The sequence below is a fragment of the Podarcis cretensis genome (assembly GCF_951804945.1).
Source record: "Podarcis cretensis genome assembly, chromosome: 4".
Taxonomy (NCBI): domain Eukaryota; kingdom Metazoa; phylum Chordata; class Lepidosauria; order Squamata; family Lacertidae; genus Podarcis; species Podarcis cretensis.
The window spans coordinates 105,556,552-105,565,648 of record NC_137173.1 but is presented as its reverse complement, the minus strand read 5'-3'; positions in this window follow the sequence as shown (position 1 = coordinate 105,565,648).

Genomic DNA, 9,097 nt, shown 5'->3' with positions numbered 1-9,097 from the left:
AGAGGTTTGAATTTAAAAAGATCCTGAATAGTTAACATATCCTTCTCTTAATTACTGCAGCCACATAACGTAGACATCTGTTGCAAAATGACAGTTTTTACCATATTTCCGTCATTTAGACACCCACAGAACGAGGTGTGCCAGGCTCATCTTCAATTCAAGAGAGAGATAAGTGGGAAGTGCTGTGTGAGCAACCAAACTGAATGAGACCAAAGGTGGCTGACATGGCTTTTAGAAATCGGGTTACCAGATTTTTTCCCAAAGAATCCGGGGACACTTTTTTATAAAAAAGAGAGAGAGAGAGAAAAGGTTATTTTAAAAATGATTTGTTTGGTTTTTTTTTTTTTTTTTTTTTTACAAAAGAAGTAATATCTTTTCTTCTGTGGTCTCCTCTGTCATGCAACCTTCCTCTGGGCCCTGGCCAGCTCTCGGTGCGCTAGCCACCATGGAGTAGGCTCGGGTTGGGCCTGGGCTCATCCACGTGTCCTTGCCCTCCCGGTGCTCTACTTCTCCTCTTTAGAAGTGGCAGCAACAGCAAGGTCTGGGCTCCCCTCTTTTTTCTCCTCCCTCTTTATCTCTCTTCCTTCTCCTTCAAAGTAGCAAAGTTTTATTGTCTTCAGACACAAGACAAAGCTAAGTGATACTCCCTACTACACATTACATCAACACTGATGTCATTGGGAGAGTCAATTGTGTTATTGAGCCTCTCTAGAGCAGGCACTGCCAAACCTGGCCCTCCAGCTGTTTTGGGACTACAACTCCCATCATTCCTAGCTAACAGGCCCAGTGGTCAGGGATGATGGAAATTGTAGTCCCCAAAACAGTTGGAGGGCCAAGTTTGGCCATGCCTACTCTAGAGCAAAGAGATAACTATAATTGCTGGAGTAGGAGGAGCTCAGCTGAAAATTTCCTGAGTCAACTTTTGTCATGCAAGTGAACTGATTTAGAAATAGAGAACTTACAGTGGATCCCAAACAAAAACTTTTACAAGAGACTGATTATTACATTCTGACAGCCTTAAACTTCCTCACTACTCTGGAGTAAAAAAAATGCACTTAGAATGCTTTCATCCCCTCCCCCAAAAAAAAGAGTCTTCAGAAAGAGTAGGTGCTTCCCATTGTGCAATAAAAGGGTAAAAAATACTCTCAAAAATACAGCTGACCCCAATCACCCTCAGCTGAAAGTAAAGCCTCCAGTATTTACTCATGGGTTTCTTGTCAATGATAGCAATTACCAAAGACATAGAGCAGCTACCTCCTCTCCTAAACCATCTTCTAAAGCACAGAGGGTGACACAGGGATTTTGGGGATACAAACTCAAATTTAATTAAGCAGCCCCTAAAACAACCAATAAGTAAAACTCAACTTCCTGCTAATGATGAGGACTTCTTTCATACTGGGGCAATAAGAATAGATAAGATCCCAGAAGGGCAGAAATGGGGCACGCAGAACTCTCCAAATGATCTATATCAGGGCTGTCCAACCGGTCGACCGCGATTGACAGGTTGATCCTCGGGTGACTCATTTTCCTCTGTGGTGGAAAAGAGCATCTGTGCATATGCCATCCTGATGTGGCGAGAGTTGTTTGTCACTCAGCCGCTGCCAGCGGCGCCTTGCTGCACCAGCATTTTGGAAGCCCCTGGCAACAGGCTGTGGCAAGTTCATTCTGGCAGGAGGCTTCGCGGATCTCCGGCCATGCTGGTCTACCAACGTGATCGTGCAGCAGTAGACCATACGTCTGTTTCCCTGCGTTGTGCGTTGCTGGGAACCAAGGTCCACCTAAGCACCATATCAGAGGCAAGAGCGGCAGTGCGCTTATTGTTTTTGATTCCTAGTGTTATTGATTCCTAGTGTTCCCCCCAAAAGAACTATGTGCCCCCCGAATATTGCTTGCTTGTAAAAAAAGCTCAACAAGGTTGACCTGCGCCCCTAAAAATAGCTCAACAACTTAGGGTTACCCCCCCCCAAAAAAAATGGGTAGATCACTGCCATTTTTATATTCCAGGAGTAGATTGCAGTCTCTTGGAAGTTGGACGTCCCTGATCTATATGATTCTATGCCTCCCCTGGAATCATCACACTGCACTATAACAGATGAAGTCTCAATGGAATCAAGTCAGCTGCCCTCCCCTGGCAAGTGTAATGAGAGACACAGACATGAAACTATACCTCCTAGCACCCATGATGTTATATTGCATAACAAAATTATTAAAAAGAATAAAGATTTACTCCAACCCCCAGTAACACAGGAAGATCTTGAATTGGACTCTAGGATCCTACATAGTGTGTACACCAATATAATTCTACAGGACCCAAACATTTCCAAATCTTTAGCACAGGAACTCTCGGTGGCCCTCAACTGGACACCTTGCCCCCAACCATCACACAGTCCTCCGCCTGAGTCAGAGGTGACACCCCAACACTTGGAGCCTTCTGAAGACCTCAGGCCCCTTAAGCTCCTGCCTCCAACTACACAGACACCTGATCCCAGATTGACGGGAACTGAACACAGGAGACGCAAATCAGCCCTGATCCAACCAAATGACTAGCCACGGGTGGTATTACAACACCATATCAGATTCTGTCATGGAACATTGCAGGCTGGGGCAATAAGAAGGGAGACCTAGACCTAAATAATTATTTACGCCAATTTGACTGTTTAGCCGTTCAGGAAATCTGGCTTTTAAAAGGTCCTGTACTAGAAGGCTTCAGTACCTTTCACAAACTGGCATTCAAAATCAATCCTATTGGCCACTATCAGGCAGGCCTTGCTTTTTTCATACAACCTCATTTGACCTCCAAATTGAAATATCTGGCTCCATGCTCTCCTCTAGCCCAAACTTTGCTACTCGATCCATCCAAGTCTAACATTTTATTAGTGGAATACAAAAAAGGGAGGTGTGAGGAGGTCGCTGAAACAAGCAAAAGAAAGTTAATAATATTGAAAGTATTGGTTGTGTTTCTTTTTTCTTTTCTTTTTTAACTGTTTTTGTTTTATTTTTGTTATGTATATGTAATATTTTTGTTTTTGGGTTGTATTGTATGTTTAATTCTTTTTCTTTTTTCTTTCTGTAACTTTCAAAACTTTAATAAATATTATTTTTTAAAAAAAACATTTTATTAATCAATGCTTACCTTCCACCATGTAGAAATAGGAAGGAACTGACAAACCAATGGTCTCGTCTTTCCAATTATTTAATCTCCATGGAGAAAAGTTATCCTATGGCTAGGCTCCTCCTTTTAGGAGATTTTAGCACCCGAATTGGCGATAATAACCATCTTCTGGCAAAAAAGGGGGGGTAATTTAGAAACCTCTTTCCCACCTTTTTTTAGTAAAAGCCAGATACTCTCCTGACCTTCAAATTAACCAAGCAGGAATTGTGCTTACAGAGTTATGCATATCATTGAATCTGAGCGACTTTATCTGCAAAAAACTTTGCAGAATCATTGCAGGAGATCATGTGGCCCATACTGGGCCCCGATGGAGTGGGTGGTTCTACTAAATACTTGGGAGAGCTGGGTGAAAGTTGACAGAGCATCTGATATAGAGTCAGATTTAATTATTTGTTCCCTCAAGGAGGCTGCCTCATTAGAGGCAATTTTTTGAGACCAGCTGTTCAATGTGGGGGGAACCATCTGATTCTTTGATGATATTGTGCCGTAGATCTCAAAGTTTCATGGGTCAGATCTCTTTTGTGATGTATATTTACAAAATTGTTAAAGGCAGATGGTCACTCTCAGTACGATTAGCAATACCAAATGAAAGAACAGAACTGAGTAAGGAGGGGGAACATATACAGTAATCAATTACGCTGCAGCCCTGGCTGGAGATGTGTGTAAATCTGTTGGAGCTGGTGAATTGTGGGGACCCTTTAAGGGTGTATTTGTTCAACGAATCTATCAGCCATGCGAAATGGGCCCAGTTATGCACACCTTACAGACTGGACCCCAGTGGAACCGGATGAAATACCATACTAACAATAATCCAGAGTTTCTCTAGAGGAAATAAATGAAGGCCCAATTGGTACTCTTCCTTTATAACAGTAGCATACCACATTAAAAAGTCATGGATGTCCCCGCCCAAGAATCCTGGGAGCTGAAGTTTGTTAAGAGTGTTGAGAGTTGTTAGAAGAGCCCTTATTCCCTTTACAGGACTACAATCCTTCTTCTCAGGGAAACCTGGGAACTGCAGCTCTGTGAGGGGAATAGGGGTCTACTAACAACTCTGAACACGTTTAGCAAACTACACTTCCCAGGAATCTTTGGGAGAAGCCGTGGCTGTTTAGAGTGGAATGATGCAGATTTAAATGTATAGTGCAGATGGTGACTTGGATAATGCCAATAATTTCATCCTACTCTGCACTGATACATTGTATACCAGAAATACTAATGAAGTATGTTCCTATTGTTTATGGGTCACATTTTAATATTCGCAGTGTGTGCATCCTTATACAATCAAGAGAAGAACATCCATGTGCAAGGTGGATGTATCAGAAGGCTTGGAAGAAACCCAAACCTTACAGAAACACATATTTTTAAGGGGGAATCCCTGAATGTAGCTCAAAGAGGACTGGGCATGTGCAGCCCAGAATGCCCACTGGAAAACCCAACAAAATATCAAACAAGGGGAATGGAATGGAGTATCCTGGGAATGGCATGGCTAGTCCTGAAAAGAAACACTTCACACTGCAACATTTTGCTGCATGTCCCCCACTTGTGTATATATGCAGAAGGTAATTATCTTTTATTCAATAAAAATACATTTTCCATAATGTACTTCTAATTTGGGACTGGCAGTTAGTGTGTTCTGTAATCTTACTGTAAATAGAGCAGATGAAACCACTTCATGCCAAGGAATGTGGCTAAGTTTATTTTTGAATTCACTTGAGGGGGGGGGGGCAAACCAGTGAAAATGGTGAGCTAAACTTCAAAGCCTCCCTGATAAAGTCTGAGGATGGAGAGCATGCCCTGAGACAGAGAAGACCATAAAGCACAATTACATTACTAATTAACCTCTCATTATTAGTTGCATATGCTTAGAGGAGCAGGAAATGCTGTTTATGCTAATTCCTGTGATTAAATTACTATTACTGATTTCCATTAGCATTCTCCCTCACAGCAACAGTTCTGCATACATTCTTCAACAGCGGTGGGTGAGGAAGGAATATCAGAAATGAGAGACCGAGCTGTCAAAAAGAGAGTCTTCATTACTACCATTTACTCACAAAATTGTTAATTTCAGAGCACAGTCAGGCCAAATTTGACATGTTGGTCTGGTACAATAAAATCTTGTGTTGGCTTTCATTGGTATGTAAATTGATATTTTTCATACATCACCAAGTTATATTATTATTAAACACTAACTTTTTTTAAAAAGGAAGAAAGAAAAGAAAATACATCTCTAATAGAAATTTTATGAAGTGTGCCTTGGGGCAGAGAAAGCCTTTTGGTATTGTGGCATTTCAGTGAGGGATCCATAGAAGCAATCTTCATGTATAGATATTTTTACACGCCACACCAGCCTCTGCCGAGTGGTGCTCAAGACTCGAGGGGTTCCAGGCTCAGCTCTCTCTTCCCCCCATCAAACCTCACTACAGCCACATTTAATGGGGGGGGGTGCTTCACAGAGTAGCTAACTAAACTGCTCTGTGAAGCTCCTCTCTCCCTCCAGCTCACCTGGGCCACCTGACACCTACACTGCTTCCTTCCTTGCCTGCCTGTTGCTCATCATGCTAGAGTTGGCATGGTTGTCTATCGGCAGCAGGTGAACTGCAGCGTGATGATAGCCTTACATTTTTATGCATATAGGAAGATATATCAAGTGAGTTAATTCATTTATGCTGTTCATAATTATCACTTGGGAGGTCAAGTAAAATTGAGAGAAAACGTTAAACAGAAACATGTTTAGACAAATTGCATAAATGCACATATGTTAAGGGGCAGATCGCACATTTGTGCAATGGTGTTTATAACAGGTTCCATGCACAGTCCAAGACAACTGAAAACAAACAAAAAATCTAGAGCAATGCATTGAATTTCAACTTCCTGGAGTCTGGTAAAGAATTATATGTGTTTAGTTGTCTTGTACATACTCTCCGATCGATTACAGGATCATGCTCAGTTCAAGGTGCTGGTTATTACTTTTAAATCCTTGAACTGGGTTGGCCCTTGCAGGGACCATGTGCCAGTCATGTGTGGCCAGAGTGGGTGTGGCTATCTCGCACTCTCACATGCACACACAAACACAGGACACACACCCTGTTCCATACAGATCAGCTTAGGAGAAGGTTATCACCTCATCCCAACTTATCAAATGAGTAATGGGATGCCTGGGGAGGGAGCAAGTTGCATTGCTATCAAGATGCTGCCAAAATCAGTCTTGTTGAGAGGGGGGCAAATCCCTGCCCTAAACAGTTGAGGGCAGGATATTTAAAGGGCCATTTTTCCTTACCCCTTGCAATGAACATTCCTGGAATAGCACTTAACAAACAAGACATTCTGAAATGGGGGGGGGGGGGGATGTTATGGAAGCTTTTTGGTTCTGTGTAAAGAGGGTTATGTTTTGTTTTGTTTTTAGGAAATGGTATTGGAAACAATCCGTGAAATGCTGGGTGTTTATTTGCCATTTAGTTTTGTTGTTTCCTTGTTCAATTATGTAAAAAAGTATCTGCTTGACATGTTTAGATGACCTAATGTAGTATGATATAGATGCCTCATGATTGGTATTTGCAAAACATTGCAAAGCAATCTCTGCATCAGGAAACAAAAACCCTGAATAGTTAAGGAAATTATGATATTTGTTTATTTTAGTTAAGCTTACCTCTTATCAAAGATGTCCAATGGAGTACCAGAATGTAATTATAGGAGATGTTTGGAGTTCAACTGTACATTCTACACCGGAAAAATTACTTATTGTAAATGGCAATGTAAGAGCATTTGAATAGGGTATTTTTTGTTTGTTTATATTTGAATTTTCTTCCACACTTTGAATGGAGACATAAGACAGCAGGTATGGATTGACCCGGAAGCTGAACTGACACCCTCAGCCACTAAAGCAAGATGAACACTGCAACCCCAGAGTCGTCAGCGACTGGGCCTAACGGTCAGGGGTCCCTTTACCTTTACCTATGGATTGAACTAGGGTCACAACTTTATTAATTGCAATGGGTCTGATCTGTAATTAAACCCTTTAAATGTCACCCCCCCTTGAAAACTCAGTGAACATGCCCCACATAAGCTGACTAATGCCAACTCTGCTTTTAAGCACAGTACTAGTTAAATAAAGGTTCCTTGCTCTTCCTTCCCAAACCCCATAAAGGAACAGAGGAAATTATGTTATAGTCATGAGCCCCACCTCACTTGCCAATAAACTCCAGGGACGTGTCAAGCGGATAGGATCCTGGCTGATGAAAGTCAGCTTGGGGGAGAGGATTACTAGGTCAGCACATGGTAAGCACATCATTGCAAGATGGGGATAGTGCTGGCCATCTTGAAAGAGGCAATAATGTGCCTACTCCTTTTATAGCCAGCCCTGGACCCAATGGAATGCAACAAACACTCCATTTTGAAGGGAGGGTGCTGGAAAGGGTTGTGTTAGGACAATGAAAGGTGTTTCTAGAAGAAATGCATAATCTAGATCAACATCAATACATCTGGGGCAGAGTCAGCCATGGTCATCCTAATGGATGATACAGAGACATGTGACCCTGCTTCTTTGATTTGAGCTTTGATACCATTGCCCATCCCCTTCATGGATCACTGCCTTGCCATGGCGAAGGGGCTTGAATAACTCAGAGAAGCTATGAGCTATGCCGTGCTGGGCCACCCAAGATGGACAGGTCATAGTGGATCCACCTGGAGGAGGAACCAGCATGCCACTCCAGTATCCCTACCAAGAAAACTCCATGGACAAAGACAACAGGCATATAAAAGTTATGACGCTGGAAGATGAGCCCCTCAGGTCGGAAGGCGTCCAACATGCTACTGAGGAAGAGCGGAGGACAAGTACAAGTAGATTCAGAGCTGATGAAGCAGCTGGGCCAAAGCCAAAAGGTCACTCAGTTGCGGATATGCATGGAAGCAAAAGGAAAGTCCAATGCTGTAAAGAAAAATATTGCATAGGAACCTGGAATGTAAGAACCATGAACCTGGGTAAGCTGGATGTGATAAAAAATGAGATGGCAAGAATAAATATTGATATCCTGGGCATCAGTGAACTAAAATGGATGGGAATGGGTGAATTCAGTTCGAATGACCATCATATCTACTACTGTGGGCAAGAATCCCATAAAGGAAATGGAGTGGCCCTCATAGTCAACAAAGAGTGGCGAAAGCTGTACTGGGATGCAATCTCAAAAATGATAGAATGATCTCGATACGAATCCAAGGCAGACCTTTTAACATCACAGTAATCCAAGTTTATGCACCAGCTACTGGTGCTGAAGAAACTGAAATTGAGCAATTCTATGAAGACTTACCACACCTTCTAGAAATGACACCAAAGAAGGATGTTCTTCTCATTATAGGGAATTGGAATGCTAAAGTAGGGAATCAAGAGATAAAAGGAACAACGGGCAAGTTGGGCCTTGGGGTTCAAAACAAAGCAGGGCAAAGGCTAATAGAGTTCGGTCAAGAGAACAAGCTGGTCATCACAAACACTCTTTTCCAACAACACAAGAGACGACTCTACACATGGACATCACCAGATGGGCAGCATCGAAATCAGGTTGATTATATTCTCTGCAACCAAAGATGGAGAAGCTCTATACAGTCAGCAAAAACAAGACCTGGAGCTGACTGTGGCTCAGATCATCAGTTTCTTATAGAAAAATTCAAGCTTAAACTGAAGAAAGTAGGTAAAACCACTGGGCCGGTAAGATACAATCTAAATAAAATCCCTTATGAATACACAGTGGAAGTGAGGAACAGGTTTAAGGATTTAGATTTGGTGGACAGAGTGCCTGAAGAACTATGGATGGAGGCTCGTAACATTATACAGGAGGCAGCAACTAAAACCATCCCAATGAAAAGGAAATGCAAGAAAGCAAAGTGGCTGTCCAATGGGGCCTTGCAAATAGTGGGGGGGGGGGAGGCAAGCAA